This window comes from Geotrypetes seraphini, chromosome 3, assembly GCF_902459505.1.
Source record: "Geotrypetes seraphini chromosome 3, aGeoSer1.1, whole genome shotgun sequence".
In the NCBI taxonomy this organism is placed as follows: domain Eukaryota; kingdom Metazoa; phylum Chordata; class Amphibia; order Gymnophiona; family Dermophiidae; genus Geotrypetes; species Geotrypetes seraphini.
The window spans coordinates 201,887,071-201,909,655 of NC_047086.1; the positions used below are offsets into that span (position 1 = coordinate 201,887,071).

The 22,585-nt window shown below is 45.5% G+C and overlaps 1 protein-coding gene across 3 annotated transcripts in view; it reads left to right on the top strand.

Annotated features, from left to right (window-relative positions):
• Positions 1-22,585, top strand: part of LOC117356327 (ATP-dependent 6-phosphofructokinase, muscle type-like) — a 240,359-nt gene that overhangs the window by 176,814 nt on the left and 40,960 nt on the right. The window lies entirely within an intron of this gene.

The following is a 22,585-nucleotide window of genomic DNA, read 5'->3' on the forward strand; positions in this document are numbered from 1 at the left end:
AAATTATATGCGCACTATGAAACCAAAAGCAAGGGGGAGGAATGTACCTGGTGCACGCATACAAGAGTTTCACAGTGAGCGCTGCTCTTGTGCACATGGCCCAGCAAAACTGGAAGTGCACACACACATCAGCGCTGCTCTTCTGTACTTTCAGCTATAAGCGTTTCAAAAATACTTTTAACTTAAAAACTTATATTTTGAGTTCAGAAGAACGATGCTGATGTGTACTTGCACTTTCTCTTTTGCTCGGACTTGCACACATTTGTTTCTCACTGTCGGTTTCCTTCTGCTTCTAAAAGATTATAAAACCAGCAGTTTAGTTGAAATATCTTTATTATAAAAACCCAGCAGTTTAAAGTGAGAAATTCTGAAGAAATGCTCTATACAACATCTTAAATGCCACCCTAAGCTGACAGTAAGTTTCTAGAGTTAATGGCGACTTTTGTTTCTGCACTGTTCTCTGAGCATTGGGAGGGAATACAAAATGATCCCATGAACACCCATTTAAGTACATTTAAAATACGATTTGCAGCCAACTCTGGAGTGTACATTTTTTCCCACACTAAAACCTTGTGAACATTCTGTGCGCATTAACATGGCGCTAATTACCTCTTATTCTGTCATTAGGTTTTGAGTATCAGTTCAGATCTTGAAGATGCGATTTTAAATAATGAGCCTCAAACTAGTATTATAAATAGGGCTTTTGTTTTTAGAAGTTTTAATTTTGAGGTATAATTTTATATGTTGGGTGTGGGGAGGATTTTTTATTGTTGTTGTTTGTATACCACTTCAGTTGTTTTTATTAACTTGTGATATATAAAATCTTTACAAGGTAACTTGTAAATATTGGTATGTATTTTTCAAGGTAATTAGGAGGTATTTGAGGATATAAATATTGATATAATCCAGCCACTCCCTGTTTCTTCTCCTCCCCCTTATAGTCTAGCAACTTTGTGCCCCTCTTCCCATATCCATAGTCCAGCAACTCTGTATGTCCTCCCTCCCACCTCCAAAGAAATGTAGCCTTTATTCTCAGGTCAGTGGCTGGGAGAGAGTACAGGCAGCTGGAAAGAACCCAGAAGAGAAGACATGGCTATACTTACCCTAGCTGCCCTCCTTTCTGGGCTGTGCAGGCAGCAAACTGCAGTTATCGGGGGTTTAATTTCCAGTGGAAGTGAAAGTCTGCAAGCATGATTTGCTGCCCAGACAGCCTGAAAAGGAACATAGCATTAGGATTCTCCTAGGACAAGCAGGATGAGTCAGCCACATATGGGCGATGTCCCATCAGCTCCCATTTGTGGATAAGCTCTCCAATAGCTCAGAGTGATTTTTTTTTTTTTCTGTCTCTCTCTCTCTCTCTGAGCATGTGCAGTGCCCAGGCCCCCACCGGGCATGCCCGAACACTACCCATTTCCTCCTGCTTCCCTCTAATCCCCAGTCTTTAGTCTCCTCATGCGCTTTCCTGTCCCAGCCACTGCTGTTTCCACTGACCAGTTCCGCAACACACCAACTGGGTGCTTGCAACACACCGGTTGGGAATTACTGTGCTAGAGGAAAATGGGGTGTTGCCAGGTGCAGGTAGAGGGCCAGATGCAGGACTCGTGGGTGAGGGAGGAGAAGAGAGAGAGAAAGAGAGAGGGGGAGGGAAACAAAAGGAAATCTTTCATACTGGGCTGGGCCGGAGTGGAGGGAGGGGTGGAAAGATTCTAGCTACAGGGTGCAGTAACAAAGGAAAAAGGGGGGGAAAGCTGAAAATGGAGATAGTGACACAAAGAAGAGAAAGGGTAAGCAGGACCTACTGAATAAGGATAGAGATACAGAGGGGACATGAAAGAGGAGGTGAAATAGAGACATAGAAGTAATGCTGGAAAAAGTGTGTGGGGGGGGGAGATAAAGACATTGAAAGGGCAAATGGTGAACATGGCGTAAAGATAAGGACAGAGACAAATGAAGATTCTGAAAAAGTGGTGAGATAGGGATATAGGTGAGATGGACACAAAGAAGGGTGATGCTGGAAAATAGGTGGAATGGTAATTCTGACAGACACAGAAGGGAAATGCTGGATCAAGGAGAGATGGGGCTCAGGCTGGATGGAATGAGGAGAAATGCCTTGTTGGCCCGGAACTTCCTCTCCTACGTCAGAATTGACGTCAGGGGAGCGGAATGCTGGTCAGCGCAACACTTCTGCAGGGAAAGCTTGGGACGGCGGTGGCTTGGGGGCTGTTCCCCGATTGCGGTGGCAGCAAACACCGAGTGGCTTGGGGGACGGCACGGAGACAGAAAGAAGGGGGAACAGGGAGACAGAAAGAAAAAAGTTGGGGGAGAGAATGAGGTCTGGAGGAGAGGAAACATACAGGAGGCTGAAAGAAAGGAAGAAAAGATTGGATGCACAGTCCAGAAGAAGAAAGTGCAACCAGAGACTCATGAAATCACCAAATAGCAAAAGGTAGGAAAAATGATTTTATTTTCAATTTAGTGATCCTGTATATAGCATTAAGATAAGAAACAATATATGCAGTGTTAGATTTGTTTTATAATGGTTTTGCGGCTCCAAGTTTTTTTTTCTTTGAGCTAGGGAGATGTGATACATTTAAATAATTGAAAGGTATTAATATGCAAACAGATCTCTTCCAGAGATGAGGACTAGAGGACATGAGTTAAGTTTCAGGGCTTAGGAGTAATGTCAGTGAGGGTAGTGGATTCCTGGACCCTCAATAGAGGTCGTGGAGACAAAAATGGTGAGTATTCAATCCTGCAACGGATAAACATAGGGGATGCCTAAATAGAAATAAAATGGAAATATAACATGGCTATTGAAGAAGGAGGGAAATATCCTAATGTTAAAATTAGAAATTAAATACTGTTTGCAATACTTTTGGTTTTATCATATATTGTTCCAAGACTACATCATATTTAACTGCCTATTGTGATGGAACACTGGGGCATGGTTTAATCCGAGCCACCTGGTCTGATCATCTGCATATGGCATGGACACTCTTTAAACCTCAGTAACAAAAAAATCCCCCTACGAAGTCCAGATCCTAATCCGATCTGGGTTTTCTGGTTCTCCACAAAACACACACAAGTGTTAAAGCTCCAAAATAAAGAATATCCTCTACTTAAGAGGTGAAAAGAAAGCGCCACTGCCTTATTTGTAAGTTCCCAAGGTTCCAGCAGAGCTCTCAACATCATCCTTGGCACTCTTGAACTTCTCCCTCTTTTCCATGGGAAGTGGTGCTGTTTAATAGCTTTCCAAAGCAAAATGTTATCTTAACATAAGAACATAAGAACATAAGCAGTGCCTCCGCCGGGTCAGATCATAGGTCCATCCCGCCCAGCAGTCCGCTCCCGCGGCGGCCCGAACAGGTCACGGCCTGTCTGAGTCACCAGAAGGGGCCCCCTTGCCACCTTGGTTTCCCATTGAGTCCTATCTTCCCATCGAAGTCCTAACCCTCCGGTCTTGCACATCCACGACCTGGTTGGATTTCTATACTTATTTCCTGGTTAGCTTTCTATACCTGTGTTACATCCCAGAACCTCTCTCAGTATCCCACGATCCCCCTATCCCTCAGGAATCCGTCCAATCCCTGTTTGAACCCTTGTACCGTACTCTGCCTTATCACTTCCTCTGGTAGCGCATTCCAAGTGTCCACGACCCTTTGGGTGAAAAAAAACTTCCTTGCATTTGTTCTGAACCTATCTCCCTTCAGTTTCTCCGAATGCCCCCTCGTGCCTGTTGACCCCTTCAGCCTGAAGAATCTGTCCCTATCCACCCTCTCTATGCCCCTCATGATCTTGAAGGTCTCTATCATATCTCCCCTGAGCCTCCTCTTTTCCAGAGAGAAGAGCCCCAGCCTATCCAACCTCTCGGCGTATGGGCAGTGTTCCAGCCCTCTTACCAGTTTCGTTGCTCTCCTTTGGATTCTCTCAAGTACCGCCATGTCCTTCTTGAGGTACGGCGACCAATATTGAACGCAGTATTCCAGATGCGGACGCACCATCGCTCGATACAATGGCATGATGACTTCCCGCGTCCTGGTTGTTATGCCCCTCTTTATGATGCCCAGCATCCTGTTGGCTTTTTTCGAGGCTGCTGCGCACTGTGCAGATGGCTTCAGTGATGCATCCACCAGCACACCCAAGTCTCTCTCAAGACTGCTGTCTCCCAACGATGCCCCCCCCCCCAATTTGTAGTCGAACAACGGGTTCTTTTTCCCTATATGCATGACCTTGCATTTTTCCACGTTAAATCGCATTTGCCATTTGTTTGCCCAGTCTTCCAGCTTGTCCAGGTCCCTTTGTAGGTCCTCACACTCCTCCCTGGACCTAACTCTGCCGCACAGTTTGGTATCGTCTGCAAATTTTATAACCTCGCACTTTGCCTCCTTTTCCAGGTCATTGATAAATATGTTGAAGAGTAACGGCCACCCCACATGCTGACAAAAAGGCTTCCTTTATACCAAGGGTGTCAAACTCTGGCCCGTAGGCCAAATCTGGCCAGCAGTGTAATAAAATTTGGCCCGCAAGACAATTACAGATTTGCACTTAATTTGGCCTGCATGCAGACATTTTTTTAACCCAGTCGGGTGCAAGCGCCGCATCAGCTGTAGGTTCACGCAGGATGCATTACACCACGCTTTGCTCTGACGAGATGTCCTTCACTGTGGGTACCGGGGCAGCGACTGTGTTCCCACCACGGTCAGCACGACTACAGCTTTCTACTGCTTTCTGATTCTTTTGCTCACTTTCATTTATAAGGATTAGTGGTATTATAATGGAATATATTTAATTGTTCTTTATTTGTTCTTCGTACATTGTAATTAATGCCTTTTCTTTGTGTTATCATTTGATAAAAAATAAATTCTTATTAAAAAAAAAAAGCAAAGAAAGAGTTGCATGCATTCCCAACACTGACTGAAATCTTTTCCATTTGTTTGCATGATAAATATCCTGAAATACTGACTAATAAGGTGTGGCTCGTGGGTAACATTGGACTAAGAAAAGTGAGGGGGGTTCCTTGTGCTGCCTGTAATGTCACACTTATCTTCTATCCACAAAGCCCAATGTTTGTTATCTGCTGCAGTTCCTTCTGTATGGGAAGAGTAGCCTAGTGGTTACTGCTGTGGCCTCAGAATCAGGGAAACTGGGTTTAACTCCCACTGCATTTCTTGTGAGCCCGGGCAAGTCACTTAACCTCTATTCCCCCAAGTACATTAAAAAAAAAAGATTGTGAGCCCACCAGGTTGGAGAGGTTGTAACCCTATACTTCTACTAAGACTAAGGGGTCCTTTTATTGGTCAGCGTACCTTAATTAAAAGACCCCTGGGGGGGTCACGTGATGACATCGCTCAGATCGGACGCCTTTCGCTCGAGCTCCGATCTCCCTTCTGAAACTACCTTTATATTGTAGTGCTCGTCAGCTTTCTTACCGCGATTTTCCCGGGGTATCCTGCTACCATCATCCTGGTCTCCTTGGTTGGGTCCCCCGGAGTTCCTTGAGCCGCGGCCCAGCAGTTATGCCTTTGAAAGCACAGCGGCCTGGAAAAGAAAAACTTCTCAAGCCAATCATAATGGCGGCTGCTGCTCCGGAGTCTAGCGACACGCCCCCGCATGAGGCCAACATGCAGGTCTCTGTCAGGCATCTGTCCACCCCCCTCGATGAAAAGTTGTCTAAGCTACACGCAGTGCTCGAGGAGGTAAAGGACAGCATCGCAGGCCATGCTGCTCGCATACAACAAGCGGAGGAGCGCATATCAGCGCAAGAGGATCGCGCAGAGACTGCGGTGCAGAGGATTGCAGCATTGGAGACCCAAGTGAAGACTCTGGCGGACAGGGCAGATGATGCGGAGAACAGAGGCCGTCGAAACAACCTCCGTCTTATCGGTCTGCCGGAGTCAGTGAAAGATGCGGAACTGAATGCTTTGATGGAGACGTGGCTGCCGCAGACCCTGGGGCTCACGTCTTCTTTGGGCCCAGTGTGCGTGGAACGTGCCCATCGTGTTGGGGCCCTACAGGCAGCGGATGCTAGACCAAGACCGGTGATAGCTTGTTTCCTTAACTACGCTACTAAAGCACAGATCCTGGAGGCCTACAGGCAACATCGGACCCTGGATTATCAGGGCAACAAGCTTTTACTTTTCTATGACCTCTGCTCAGCTTTCTGCACGCCGCAGGGCCCTGTCTCCATACTGTACTCAGTTGCATGCCCGGGGGATTAAATTTGCTCTACAATACCCTGCTAAAGTCCGCATCCATCACAACGATGGGGTTGTTACTCTGGACACCCCGGCGGACCTTCAATCTTTCCTGGCAAAATTGCCTGTGCCCTGAGGAGCGCTCTATGCTCTGGTTGCAGGGGGATTCCTGGAAGCCGCATGGTTGGCGTTATGGGGCCATGGGATGCTTTTGAGATAGAATCCTGGCTATTTGTTGCTTTGCATTCTCTGTTTTCTGCCTTGGATTTGTTTCTCCTAGCCACTGATCCCAGCCATGCCAGGCTGGGGTTCCCGCACTGGTTTCAGTCTGCGGGCTGTTGGGTCCCGAGGTTCCAGTGCACTTTTTCCGAAGAGCCCTTCTGAGACTCCTGTGGGGGGCCGGGATTGTACTGAGTTTCTCCTGTTGGTATTCTCTGGGTGATTGTATACTTGATGGCTGACGAGCCTGGACAACTTACCTGCACTTCTGTTTGATGGGGGAGAGGGGGGGGGCTTGGGGATTTCTAGCTGTTTATTGTCTAACGGGTGGATCGGAGGTTGCCTGGTGGAAGGGATTCTGGGAGGGGACTTTGGGTGGAATCTGGTCGGGGGGAATGAAACGGGTGGAATGGGTGTGGGGCTGTTTGATTGGAGGTTGTATGTTTGGTGTGTGCGTGATGGACCGAGGGTGCAGATCCTGCTGCTTTTTGTACTGTTGCTGGTGAGTCCGAGATCTTTGGGAAGCAATGGGGGGGGGAGCCTGGCTGGGGGGCCCCTTTCCCTACATTATTATTATTTTTTTTTTTTTTTCTTTTCTTTTCTCTCTTCTCCTGCTGGACCTTTAGAGTATGGTTAAAATGAAACTTTCCACATTTAATGTAGATGGGCTCCGCTCACCTATTAAACGAAAGAAAGTGCTGACTTGGTTTCGCAAGGAACATGTTGATATAGCCTTCTTACAAGAAACGCACCTCACTATTGTAGAACATGAGAAATTGCGAAGTGACTGGGTGGGCGAGGTATATTTCTCTTCCTGTAGTGGTCATCATCGGGGAGTGGTTCATAGGCAGCTGCCATTCCACATGCACAAGGTTGTTCAGGATAGGGAGGGTAGATATGTTTTGGTCCTTGGGGAGCTTTGGGGACATAAGATACTGCTCTGTAATGTGTACACCCCAAATATTTATATCCACCGTTTCTTTTTGGGGTTGCTGGCAAGGCTGACACAGTACCCGGGTTACCAGCTGATCTTGGGTGGGGATTTCAAAATTACCGCAGATCCCACTTTGGATTGTGCTCCCCCAAAATGCTTTCCGCGGGATCACGGGGGTAAGGGTATTAATTTCCTGACTCAGCACCTTGGGTTATTAGATATATGGCGATTGTTGCACCCGACTGAACGTTCCTATACATTTTTCTCTCATCCCCATAATCTTTATATTTGCTTGGACTATTTTCTCTTATCTCCCTCCTTGTTACCTATAGTGGCTGATGTGGACATTCTTGAGGTTCCCCTATTGGATCATTCTCACGTGGTGCTCTCTTTCCAGATCGCAACAGACCCTACTGAACGGACTTGGCGTTTTCCATGTTACTTGTACAAAGATCTAGCTTTCCACCGGTTCCTGCGAGAACGTTGGTTGGAGTATTACGAGACTAATTTTTCTCCTGATATTGATCTGGGTCTCTTTTGGGAGGCATCCAAAGCGGTGCTGAGGGGCTTTATTATTGCATATGCGGCGGGTCAGAAACGACGCCAGGAGATGGACCTGCAAACATTGTCAGGGGAGATGCAGCAACTTCGTCGGCGACACAAGAATAGCTTGACGATAGAGGATAAATCCAGGCTGCAGGAGATCCGACAGCGTGTGGACGCTATTCTTACCGCACGGGCAGAACGGGATCTTTATTTCTGTCGTTATCGCCTTCATAGATGGGGGGGAAGGCAGGCAGCTTAATGGCTAGACTGATCCGCCCCTCACGCAAGCGCCAGGTGATTACTGCTATCAAGGATCCGCAGGGCCGATTGCATACGACAGACAATACTATCCGTCAATAATTTGTGCACTATTACTCTGAGTTATATACTCAACGACCTTTTGATGAGACGGACTGGAATGCGTTTTTTCAGAACGTAGTTTTACCTTGACTGTCGCCAGCTCAGCTTCAGGTATTGAATGCCCCCATTACGTGATTGGCAGTGGAAGCCGGTATCAAGGGGCTTTTAAGCTCACAATGTCTCCTGGTCCTGATGGCTAAGGGCCTGAATATTACAAGATCCTCTCAGATGTCCTTTCACCTTCCCTGTGTGCGGCATACAATACGTTGCATTCAATGCGGGGATTGGATCGTTACAATATGGCCCACGTTATTTTACTGCCTAAGCCAGGCAAAGACCCTGCCCAAGTGGGCTCTTATAGGCCTATCTCGCTCCTTAACCAGGATGCTAAGCTGTTGGTGGCCATACTTGCGAAACGTTTGAATGCCTTTCTTCCTCTCCTTATCCACGCATATCAGGCGGGTTTTGTTCCGGGTAGATATGCCTCTATGAACCTGACTCGCGCGTTGATGGCTATTTACTCTAGACAGGGGGAAGCAGTCGTGCAACTATTGTGGGTTTAGACATGGAAAAGGCTTTCGACAGCATCTCCTGGTCCTATCTCTTTTGGGTTCTGGGGCAATACGGCCTGGGCGGTGCCTTTTCTGAATGGGTGCAGAGCCTCTATTCCTCCCCTCAGGCTCGGCTTTTGGTTAATGGTCACCACACTTTCCCCTTTCCTCTGGAGAGAGGAACACGTCAGGGTTGCCCATTGTCTCCGCTCCTTTTCCTTTTGGCTATAGAACCATTGGCGGTTAAAATTAGATCGGATTCTACTCTTGGAAATCCGGATCGGGGATCGAGAGAGTCGCATTAACTTGTTTGCTGATGATATCCTTTTGTATTTAGACAATGCTCATATCCATCTGCCTTTGGCTCTTTCTTTCTTTTTTTTATTATTTATTTATTCAATTTTCAAAATTACAATTCAAGATTTACTTGTACAGAAAGCTTTAAGTCAAGAAAAGAAAATCACAGCAATATTATAAATTCAAGATACCAATTAACTTAAATCAGCTCAAGTCCACAAAAGATCCAAAATGTAATTATAAACGGAAAAATAAAGAAATATTAAGGAAAATAATGCAAATCAGCTTTGGCTCTTTCTATAGTACAGGACTTTGGGATCATCTCAGGCCTTCGTGTAAACTGTGCCAAATCGGAACTGCTACTGCGAAGCATGAGCCTTGGCATGACGATCTTCCTATTCCCCCTGTCCGGAAACCTATGCGCTATTTGGGGGTTTACTTGAGTGTCCAACCTTCCCTCATGTATTGCTACAATGTTCTTCATCATTTGGAAAATATCCGAGCCCTTTGTGCAAAATGGAAAAACTTACCACTCTCTCTTTGGGGTCGGGTGGCTCTGTTTAAGATGGTATTGCTGCCTAAACTCTTGTATCCCTTACAGACTGTTCCTTTGTGGATTATTGTTAAAGATGAAAGAGCTTTTAACTCTATCTTGCTCTCCTTTATATGGCGTCACAGAGCGGCTAGGATCAGTCGTCAAACTCTGACTCTGGAAGTCCAGATGGGAGGCTTGAATCTCCCAGACATTCGATTCTATAATGTGGCTTCTCTGATGCGTTTTATACATGAGGGCGTTACTGGTGACTAAAAATTTTCTCCGGCGGGGTGGATGACCACGTGATGTGCTCCCCATGACTTTCTTTCCTTGCTGCATGTGCCACTGCGGATGGTTCTGGGGGCTGGGCCAAAGTTTCAATTTCTGCGTCCGCTGCGGATGGCATGGAGATGGTGGAGGCGCAGACAGCAACGCTCCCCTGAGGCCTCTCCTTTCCTTCCATTGGTAGGGAACGCCAAATTTTTACCAGGGATGGGGACCACAGAGTTTCAGGTGTGGCAGTCCGGGACTGTGTCAGCTTACGGCATCTCTCAGAGAGGGACATGGAATCTTTCCCCACCTTCGCCCACTTACAGGCTCGTTGGGAACTTCCGGCCACTCAGTTTTGGGCCTATTTACAAGTCAGACATTATTATTCCTCTTTGGTGCGCCATTGGGGGGAGCGGTGGACTCTGGGAGGCCTGGACGCTCACTTACTGTTGGTACCACCACAGATGAATAGGTTGGCCACCTGGTATAGAGTTCTGAAGCTTGCTCCTGCGGCTCCATACTTGGATCGTGTGGTGGACCTATGGTCTAAGGATTTGGCAGCTGCCTATGACAAAGCTTCTTTTTTGGAGCTCTTTGCTAACATTTCTCTTTTCGTGGGGTCTACGGATCTTAGAGAAACACAATTTAAAATCTTACACTGGCTTATATCTCCAGAGATAGGGGTACTGCTATGGGTCTTTGGGAGGATGCCACTTGTTCCCATTGTCAGAAAGCTGTGGGTACCCTGGTCCATATGTTCTTGGAATGCCCTCACGTGGCCGTTTGGCTGCGGGTTCTTCCATTTTTGGATGAGTTGGTTGGGCAACGAGTGCCCCAGGATTATGGCCTGCTGCTCTTGGGGGATCAGAGGCTGCTCCTGCAGCAAGGGTTTTCCTTCCCACACAGGAAGTTCATTTACACGGCACTTCTGCTGATGAAAAAACTCTTGTTACAGCATTGGGTAAGTCGGACGCCAGCCTCCTTTAGGCAATGGATCCAGCAGAAGAGGGAGCTTGCTTCCTTTGAGATGCGCACTCATCTTTCTGCTTCTATGCGAGGGGGGGGGGGACGACTTCATGTTTATATCAGCTTGGATATTGCTTGTTTGTTTGTACTGTTCCTGCACCACTTCTTTCTCGACACATAACAGTCACTCCTTCATTGAAGCAGTCTATCCATTGGTGGATGCTCTCTTCCAATCTCTCCAGAGGCTTGCTCTTTCAAACGCCCCCCCCCCCCCATCAAAAGGTCCTCACAACAGATTCTTCGACCTACGCTTGGGGCGCTCATCTCGATGGTCTCCGTACCCAAGGGCACTGGCCCAGTACGAATCGTCGGCGTCATATCAATCTATTGGAACTCAGAGCGATCCTCAAGGCTCTCAACGCTTTCCAACATCTTCAAGACCAGGTAGTCCTCATTCGGACAGACAACCAAGTCGCCATGTATTATATCAACAAACAGGGAGGGACGGGATCTGTCTCCCTTTGTCAAGAAGCTCTGAAGGTTTGGGACTGGGCAATCCGCCACAACACCTTCCTCAAAGCTGTCTATATCCAAGGGGCAAACAATTGCTTGGCGGACAACTTGAGTCGTCTTCTGCAACCTCATGAATAGACACTCCATTCCTCGCCTCTTCATTACATTTTTTCACAGTGGGGAACACCTCAGATAGACCTCTTTGCAGCTCCCCACAACTACAAACTGCCTCAGTTCTGCTCCAGGATATACTCTCCTCATCGCCTCGAGGCAGATGCTTTTCTTCTGGAATGGACGAATCTCTTCCTCTATGCATTCCCTCTCATTCTCAAGAACATAAGTTGCCTCCGCTGAGGCAGACCAGAGGTCCATCCTGCCCAGCGGTCCGCTCCCGCGGCGGCCCATCAGGCCTAATTGCCTGAACAGTGTCCCTGACTAATTTTGTAACTGCCTCTAATCCTCTAATCCTATCCCTATTACCTACCTCTACTCCTATCTGTACCCCTCAATCCCTTTGTCCTCCAGGTACCTGTCCAGACCTTCTTTGAAGCCCTGTAGCGTGCTTCTGCTTATCACATCCTCCGGTAGCGCGTTCCATGTATCCACCACCCTCTGGGTGAAAAAGTTCTGCTCCAGGATATACTCTCCTCATCGCCTCGAGGCAGATGCTTTTCTTCTGGAATGGACGAATCTCTTCCTCTAAGCATTCCCTCTCATTTTCAAGAACATAAGTTGCCTCCGCTGAGGCAGACCAGAGGTCCATCCTGCCCAGCGGTCTGCTCCCGCGGCGGCCCATCAGGCCTAATTGCCTGAACAGTGTCCCTGACTAATTTTGTAACTGCCTCTAATCCTATCCCTATTACCTACCTCTACTCCTATCTGTACCCCTCAATCCCTTTGTCCTCCAGGTACCTGTCCAGACCTTCTTTGAAGCCCTGTAGCGTGCTTCTGCTTATCACATCCTCCGGTAGCGCGTTCCATGTATCCACCACCCTCTGGGTGAAAAAGAACTTCCTGGCGTTTGTTCTAAACCTCTCCCCTTTCAATTTCTCTGAGTGTCCCCTTGTGCTTGTGGTTCCCCATAGTTTGAAAAATCTGTCCCTATCCACTCTTTCTATGCCCTTCATGATCTTGAAGGTTTCTATCATGTCTCCTCTAAGTCTCCGCTTTTCCAGGGAGAAAAGCCCCAGCTTCTTCAGTCTGTCAGTATATGAGAGGTCTTCCATACCCTTTATTAGCTTAGTTGCTCTTCTCTGGACTCTCTCAAGTACCGCCATGTCCTTCTTGAGGTATGGTGACCAGTACTGGACACAGTACTCCAGGTGCGGGCGCACCATTGCACAATACAGTGGCAGGATGACATCCTTCGTCCTGGTCATGATACCCTTCTTAATGATGCCCAACATTCTGTTTGCCTTCCTTGAGGCTGTGGCGCACTGCGCCGACACCTTCAATGATGTGTCTACCATCACTCCCAGGTCTCTTTCAAGGTTACTCACCCCTAGCGGTGATCCCCCCATTTTGTAAGTGAACATTGGGGGTTTTTTCCCTACATGCATGACCTTGCATTTCCCTATGTTGAAGCTCATTTGCCACTTTTTGGCCCACTCTTCCAGCACTGTCAGATCTTTTTGGAGATTTTTGCAGTCCTCCTTGTTTTCAACCCTGCTGTATAGTTTGGTGTCTTCCGCAAATTTAATAACCTCACATTTTGTTCCTGCCTCCAGGTCGTTAATAAATATATTGAACAGGAGCGGTCCCAGGACCGACCCCTGCGGAACTCCGCTCATGACCCATTGCCAGTCTGAGTAATGGCCCTTTATTCCAACCCTCTGTTTCCTGTCCGCCAGCCAGTTTTTGATCCATCGGTGGACCTCCCCTTGCACCCTGTGGTTCCATAGCTTCCTTAGCAGTCTTTCATGTGGTACCTTGTCGAAGGCTTTTTGGAAGTCAAGGTAAATGATGTCTATAGATTCCCCTTTATCCACCTGGCTGTTTACCCCCTCAAAGAAGTATAATAAGTTAGTGAGGCATGGCCTGCCCTTGCAGAAGCCATGCTGGCTCGGCTTTAGCTGCCCAGTGTTTTCGATGTGTTCCCAGATGCTGTCTTTAATCAGTGCTTCCATCATCTTTCCCGGGACCGAGGTCAAGCTCACCGGCCTGTAGTTTCCTGGGTCTCCCCTTGAGCCTTTCTTGAAGATGGGCGTGACATTTGCTATTTTCCAGTCTTCCGGAATCTCTCCAGTTTTTAAGGATAAGTTGCAAATTTGTCTAAGTGGCTCAGCTATTTCGTTCCTTAGTTCCTTGGGTGAATGCTGTCCGGACCTGGCGATTTGTCGCTCTTTAGCCTGTCTATCTGCCTGAGGACATCCACTTTGCTCACCTCTAGTTGGACCAGATTTTCATCCTGATCTCCTTTTACGATCTCCTCGGGTTCCGGAATGTTGGATGTGTCCTCCCTCGTGAAAACTGAAGTGAAGAACTTAGCCTGTCAGCTATCTCCTTTTCCTCTTTTACCACTCCCTTTCTGTCTCCATCATCCAAGGGTCCCACTTCCTCCCTTGCTGGTTGCTTCCCCTTGACGTACCTGAAGAATGATTTGAAGTTTGTTGCTTCCCCCGTCAGTCTCTCTTCATATTCTCTTTTTGCTTTCCTAACCACTCGGTGACACTCCTTTTGGTGTATTTTGTGCTCCTTTTGGTTGACCTCTGATTTGTCCTTTTTCCATTTTTTGAATGCTGCCTTCTTGTCACTTATCGCCTTTTTCACTGCATTTGTTATCCACACTGGGTTTTTTGTTCTATTTTTTTTGCACCCTTTCCTGAACGTGGGGACGCACAGGTTTTGTGCTTCGTGCACCATGCCCTTGAGTAAGGTCTTTTTCTACGGACTCCATCTTCCATGCGGTGTCGTTGAGTTTCTTTCCCACCATTTTCCTCATGGCATCATAATTCCCTTTTTTGAAGTTCAGTGCTGTCATCGTAGTTCTTTTCACCTTTGATGTTCCAATTTCTAGCCTGTACTGGATCGTGTTGTGATCGCTGTTTCCTAGTGGGGCTAGTACCGCCACTTCTTTAGCGGGTCTCCCATGTCCGGTGAAGATTAGGTCAAGAGTGGCATCTCCCTGTGTTGGTTCCGTGACCAATTGTTCCATGAAACTCTGGTCAAGTTAAAGAACGATCATGCCACCATGATTCTGATTGCTCCTCGGTGGCCGAGACAACCTTGGTACTCCCTTCTACTTCAACTCAGCAGCAGGGAGCCATAACTTCTACCAGTTTTTCCATCTCTGCTTACACAGAGTCAGGGATCTCTGCTTCATCCCAACCTGCAGTCTCTACACCTGACAGCTTGGTACCTCTCAACATGACTCCTCTGCAGTTTTCTCAACCTGTCAGAGACGTTTTAGAGGCTTCTAGGAAACCTACCACTAGACAATGCTATCACCAAAAATGGACTAGATTTTCTATGTGGTGTTTTTCTCATGATAAGAAGCCCCAACATTCCTCCTTATCTTCTGTTTTGGATTACCTTTTGCACTTATCGACATCAATCTGAGTCCATCTCGGTGCAATTACTGCATTCCATCAGCCTATCGAAGGGAAACCTCTCTCTGCTCATCCGGTGGTTTCCAGATTCATGAAAGGACTTTTCAATGTCAAACCGCCTCCTATGGTTTGGGACCTCAATGTTGTCCTTGCTCAACTGATGAAGCCTCCATTTGAACCAATTGACAAGGCTCATCTGAAATATCTCACTTGGAAAGTGGTGTTCCTCATTGCCCTCACTTCTACTCAACGAGTCAGTGAGTTGCAAGCTTTAGTTGCTGATCCACCTTTCACAGTGTTTCATCATGACAAGGTGGTCCTCCGTACTCATCCAAAATTCCTTCCTAAAGTGGTATCGGAATTTTATTTCAATCAATCTATTGTTCTTCCAGTGTTCTTTCTGAAGCCTCATTCTCATCCTGGAGAAGTAGCTCTTCATACTCTGGACTGTAAACATGCTTTGGCCTTCTATTTGGAATGCACCAAACCACACAGAACTGTTCCTCAACTTTTTGTCTCATTTGATCCAAACAAGTTGGGGCATCCTATCTCTAAGCGTACCATCTCCAATTGGATGGCTGCTTGTATCTCATTCTTCTATGCCAAGGCTGGTTTGCCCCTTCATAGTAGAGTCACAGCCCATAAAGTCAGAGCAATGGCAGCTTCCGTAGCTTTCCTCAGATCTACTCCCATTGAGGAAATTTTCAAAGCTGCTACTTGGTCCTCGGTTCATACTTTCACATCTCACTATTGTCAGACGGGATGGACAGTTTGGCCAAACAGTATTACAAAATTTATTCTCCTAAATTGCCAACACTCCCACCATCCCATTCTGGTTAGCTTGGAGGTCACCCATATGTGAGAATAGGCTGCCTGCTAGTCCTGGGATAAAGCACAGTTACTTACCGTAACAGGTGTTATCCAGGGACAGCAGGCAGCTATTCTCACAACCCACCCACCTCCCCTGGTTGGCTTCTCTGCTAGCTATCTGAACTGAGGAAATGCGCCCTACACTGGGCGGGAACGCACTCGCGCATGCGCGGTGCGGTCGACTCGAAACTTCTAGTTTCTAGAAGCAAGTCTGCTTGCGAGGCTTCTGCATCCATGCTCCGTCGATGACGTCACCCATATGTGAGAATAGCTGCCTGCTGTCCCTGGAAAACACCTGTTACGGTAAGTAACTGTGCTTTACCCCCCTATACCCTCCCTCGGGTTCCCCAAACAACCCTCTAGCTTACCTTTAAGAGGCAAAAGTAATGCCCACCTGCTTCAGCCTCTACTGTACCATCTTGGAGACAGGAGCAAATGGGCATTGTTTCTGCGTCTTAAAGGTATGTGTTGGAGGGGTTAGGAGTCACCGCTAGACACCAAGGAATTTTTTTATGTTGAGGGGAGGGAGGGAGGATGGTGGGTTGCTAAACTACCAGGTATGTTTATTTTTAATGGGGGCAGGTGTTCAGGTTACTGTGAGGGAAGGGATCGTTAGCCTGCAAAGGATCAAAAGGGCTGATGTAGAAAGCTATGTTGGGACAGGTGGTTCAGGTCAGGGTGCAGAGCTAGCTGCTTTTTTATGTCACTCTTCCTCTCAATACAGCAGTCAGTTGCATCTCAGCTAATGATAGGAAGGAGGACATTTTGCAATGAGCTGAATTGGCATGTTCATTGTTTACTGCTTAGCTGCACTATATTTTATCATTAATTTTGCAGTGGAAGCCATGCACTGAGCCATTGGTGCATAGCTGTACTGCCTGGCTTTCTGCATTGGCCTCTCTGATAGTCAAGAGCAAGTGAGCTTACCTAATAGCTCTTTTTTAAAAAATTATATTTCCAAAAATCAGTGACATAAGTGCGCTGTCCTTGAACAAACCCAGAAGATTACAGATTTCTCTGAGAGATGTTGAACTCTGCATATATATTTCCAGAATAAAGGTCCAAGGACACCAGAATTTTTTTACATACATGCATGTAATAAATGGTGCTCTAGTGTTCCATAGTATATCAAACAGTTTATATAGTGAATGGAAATGCTGCTTTGCTTATGAAATGCAACACCTTCTTTCATTACATATTATTTAGTTCCTGAATTTTGATTTAATTTGTTTTCATTTTAAGAAACTGATCAAGTCCTGATTATAGCTTACTTCTGCCTCCATCTCACTCCCTGTTGCTTGGTTGTAGATATGGTAACTAGGAGCTAAAAGTTAACAGTTTCAGATGATTGGGTTGGAGAATGAACCGGATCTGGATCAACCTGTGCTGAAAAAACATTGACAATTGATAGAGCAGGATGGGAAATTCTTTCAAAATCTTCGGCAAAGTTCCCATTGAAAGAGATATATTAGATAAAGTTGGCACAGATAAAACTAAGAGATTTACTTATTGAACAATACTGCACAAGGGAAGTTTTGTGTGATAGCCCGCCAGATGGTCTTCTGCCATCTAAGAATGATCAATCTGTCCTGTTGGCTCAACCCTACAATTTCTTCTATTCAACACAAACCAAAAACAGGTCCTTTCTACCTTCTTTGAGAATATCTGTTCCAAAGCATCAACATGCTTTGTTCAAGCGGTTACTAAATCCAACAGTCACTCATATGGGAAATCATTCTGCATAAGGGGATACTTCTCATACTTATCTTCTAATGTGTATATCATTCAATGCAAAAAGTACAAAGAAGAGTGCTACATTGGTGAAATAGGCCAGATGCTAAAGATTAGGATCAATTTTCACAGATATATTAAAAATTGCAATGCCTACACTTTAGAAAAACTGAACACTGCGCCAATGAAGATATTCGCCCAGGGCGGTGTGCAGCAGGTGCAGTTCAACATGAAACTTGCAGTTTGTTGGCAGCATGGCAGTAGTAAAAAGACCAAATAAATGCTGGGTCAGCTGCTTTTTAACGTATTTATCAATTATGACACAGTTGTTAAATTGCAAGAGGATTGTGGAAAATTGCAGGGGAAACTTGAGAGACTGGGTGTCAAAATGGCAGATGACATTTAATGTGAGCAAATGCAAAGTGATGTATGTGGGAAAGAAGAACCTGAACTATAACTATGTGATTCAGAGTTTCATGTTAAGAGTCACTGCCCAAGAACAGGATCTTACATATCATCGTTGAGGTTACATTGAAATCCTCAGCTCAATGTGCGGTGGCTAAGAAAGCAAATAGAATGTTAGAACTTATCAGAAAGGAATGGAAAATGGAGGAGCCTTACCAAGATGGTGTCCTGAAGGTGTTCGGCAGAACGCCGTTGTGCCTTTTTGCTTTATTCTGATGGTGAAAAGGAAATCTAAGACATGGGTTTTTCCTTCTGAACCCGGGTCATTGACACAATTTCCTGGCCCGATGGACACTTTTGTCAAACGCAGCCCTGGAACTAAACTGGATGAAAAGTCCTTGGCTGGAAGAGAGAGTAGAATGGGGAACTCTCAAGCTTCCCTCGAGGCTATTAGCCTCTCTCTGGAGGAGCGGAGATCACTGGAACAGCTGCTTCACCAATTGGTATCATTTGATACTGTAACTGAGGGGAGTGATACAGCAATGTCTGAAAGCTGCGAGGAAAGAAGACATCGCAGCACAAAGGATTTCCATCACCAGTATTTTGTTTGCCGCTGTGCGAAGTCTTTGAGTTGGCTGGTTACTTGCAGAACTCATCTCTGGCTAATTTGCCTCCAGGTACTGTGAAAACCAGAGATTCTGAAATGACTTTTTCAATACCTCAATTGAACCCCCGCCCAGTAATTGTCCTGAATTCGATATGGAAAGCCATTTCTATGTTACAAACTTCCCTGGGAACTCAGATTCAAACTTTAACCATTCATTGTTCTGGTTTACTATCAGAGACTTCAAAATTACAACAAAGAGTGGGAAACCTGGAAACTTAAGTTCTGGAGCAAGAAAATAAATTAGAAGTTTTGGGAGCACAAAATCAGCTCCTAATAAAAGATAATGGAAATATTAACTATAAACTGGAGATTTTGAAGAATGTAACAAGGAGACAAAATCTCAGATTAATTAATTTTCCTAAGTTATCTACTATGTCGGCTCTTGATTTGTTCAAGAGATATCTTTCTGAGATATTGAAGGTCCCAGAAACATCCTCCAATCTCAAAGATCTATTATCTCCCTTTGGGAAAGAAGAAACAAATAGAAGATCAACAAGACTTAGGGCTCCTTTTAAGAAGGTGCGCTAGTGTTTTTATCGCACGCACCAGATTAGCGCACACTAGCTGAAAATCTACCGCCTGTTCAAAAGGAGGCGGTAGCGGCTAGTGCATGCAGCAATTTAGTGCGCGCGCTATTCCGCGCATTAAGCCCCTAGCGCACCTTCGTAAAAGGAGCCCTTTTCAGATATAGAACCAGTTCTAACTGCTTTATTGTTTGTTTAATTAGCACTAGACTCTGATAGAGAATGGTTATTAAAAATGTTTTTTAAATATAAAGATAAATTGTTTGAGTCATAAAATTAGAATGTACCCAGATGTATCCAGAATTACGCAAAAAAAAGAGGAAGCAATTTCTACTATTATGACCTCAAGTCTTAAAACTGGATGCAACTTTTGTCCTCAGATTTCCCCATAAATGTTTGATCAATTTTCAAGGAGTTCGATATATTTTCTTTGAATCTTCACAGCTTTCTAGATTTATTTTGAGTAAAGAGGTGATTTCGGCTAGTACACCTGTTAACATACAAGAATGAGGCTCATAATTGAAAAAACAGGTTCACCTCAGGTCAGCTTTTCTTTTTTCCTTTAATAATTATTTAAAATAATTCTCTCTGTTATATTTTTGTGCTACCTCCCCCTAGATGGTGGACTAGCTAACAGTATAAATAAAATAAAGATAGTTTGTATTGCCTTGTTTTATATTTTTTTTCCTTTTTGTTTTTTATTGTGTTGATACTGTATTTTCCAAATGATTGTTGTGATCATGAATAATTGAAATTCTAATAAAGAAATAATTGGAAAAAAAAGGAAAGGAATGGAAAACAAAGATGAAAATGTTATAATGACCTTGTATCGCTTTATGGTATGGCTGCACCTTGAATACTGTGTACAATTCTTTTCGTCGTATCTCAAAAAAGATATAGCTTAATTAGAAAGGTACAGAGGAGGGCAACAAAAGTGATAAAAAAGATGGGATGACTTCCGTAGAAGGAAAGGCTAAAGTGGCTAGGGCTCTTCAGCTTGGAGAAGACGGCTCAGGGTGATATGATAGAGGTCTATAAAATACTGAGTGGAGTGGAAAGGTTAGATATGAATCGCTTGTTTACTATTTCCAAAAATACTAGGACTAGGGAGCATGCGATGAAGCTACTAAATAGCAGATTTAAAACAAACTGGAGAGGGGGCGGAGCCTGACTGCCGCGGAGATCGGACGCATGCAGTAGCTGCTCCTTCACACCCGCACCATATTTAAAGCTCTATCGGCTATTCGGGGTTACTTCTCTGCTCCCCGTGCAGTTTGCGCTTCACCTCAGGCTCCTTATGACTCCTCCGAAGACGATCAAGGGAGACGCTGCTTCGCCCGCGCCACTCAGCGGTAAGAGGCCTAAACCAGACCCGAGCTCTCCCGACAAGATGGCGCTGAAGCATGACGATGCTCAGTTCGACCTCCTCCTTAAAGAAATGCGCTCTGTTAAACACATTGTACAAGAGCAAGTGGAGGAAACCAAACTGCTGAGAGGGGAAATTGAGGCACTGAATACACAATTTGTTGATGCGCGCCACCGCCTCGATGCGCTGGAGGAGAAAGCAGAAGCCATGAAAACTACCCAGGCACTTGTTATTAAACATGAGAATCTGCTGACTTCCCTCCAGCGTGACATTGAAGATCTTTCCAATCGCAGCAGGAGATCTAACTTAAGAATCATTGGGCTGCCTGAATCTGCGGAGGGTGCTGATGCAGTATCTTTTCTAACTGCCTTCTTGCCTGCATCATTGGGCCTTACCTTCTCACCTCCTTTGGAGATTGAACTTGCTCACCGCGTGCCCTCCCGCCTTTCTCCACAAGCTACCTCACCACGTCCAATGGTGGCTAAACTACTCCGCTTCCAGCATGCACTCCAAATTCTTACTGCTGCTAAATCCCGTCCACATCTTCTTCATCAAGGCAAGAAATTCTTCATCGTTCCGGATCTGGCTAAATCCACTGCGCTGAAGAGGAAAGCGTTCCTGTCCCACCGTCAAGAGCTTAAGGATATTGGGGCTAAATATGGTCTAATGTATCCGGCACGGATGAAAGTGACCTATAACAACCGTACCACTTCCTGTACAGAGCCTGATGATTTGGTGGTGTTCCTGGAATCCTTGAAAATGCGCTGATGTGTTGTTCTATGCTATGCTGTGCTTTCAATTTGTTTCCTTTCTGCACGCCCGGATAGCTTGAATTCATAGTTAACCTGTTCTTCTTTTTTAGGTGTGGAGTTGAGCTTGTTATTTCCACATGTGTTCCATCTCTGTGCCCGCAGGCACACCCTTTAACTGTAGGTTCCTATGCATGATTGTATGGTCACTTTGGGCTTTACTTCATGCTGTTCTACCTAGCTTCTACTTCTTTTCCTCTTTACTCTTTTTCCTTTTCCTCTATGACAGGAGTGTCCTTATCGACATGGTACAATGTTATTTACCTATTATGAATAGGAATGCTGTTTATTGTATTTTTGTACTGTATACCTCTGCTTATGGCTGACTTGCATATTATCTCCCTTAATGTGAATGGCTTGAACCATCCTATTAAACGAAAAAAGATAGCTAATTATATCAATGCCAAACACCCAGATGTGGTTTATCTCCAAGAAACTCACCTCCTACACGCTGCTGCTCAGAAACTCAAGCTGCATGGTTATTCCACTCATATACACTCACCTGCCACCCAATGTAAAAAAAATGGTGTCTCCATTTTTTTAGGGACAAATTATCACTTGTAATTCACTCTCACAAAGCAGATAATGAGGGTAGATGGTGTCTGGTGCACGCTGCGTTGCACTCGATAGATTTTGTGTTCCTTAATATCTATGCCCCTGTTTTGGACCACCCTGAATTTTTTAGGGATCTTCAACTTTCCTTACTGGAGTATGAGTCTTGTTCTTTGCTCCTAGGGGGTGATTTCAACCAGGTCCAAGATGTGTATATTGACAGATCATCTTCTTGCAAACCTTCCAAATCCTTTTCGGCCTTACAAGCTCTTAAAGAGGCGTTCTCCCTTGTTGATCCCTGGCGACTGCTGAACCCGAAGGGCAGGGAATATTCACATTTCTCTCCGCCTTACAACACATACTCTAGAATTGATTTCTTCCTCTTGTCTTCTTCTCTCACTCAGGCCCTGACGGACACCATCATTCACCCGATCTCAGTAACGGATCATGCAGCCATCTCTCTACACATCAACATATCTGCTCCCCAAAATGCTTCTTCATCATGGCGGCTAAATAACCATCTTCTCCTTGACGAAGACATTGTCGCTAAGATTCAACTCTTTACTCTGGATTTTTTCAAACTCAACTCTAATGATGCTGAGGTCTGCCCCTCCATTGTCTGGGAGGCATATAAGGCATCTCTTAGAGGTGAATTGATCAAACTTGCTTCCTGGAAGAAAAAACTATCCCTGCAAAAAGAAAAGGATTTGGAATCTTCTATTAAGGCC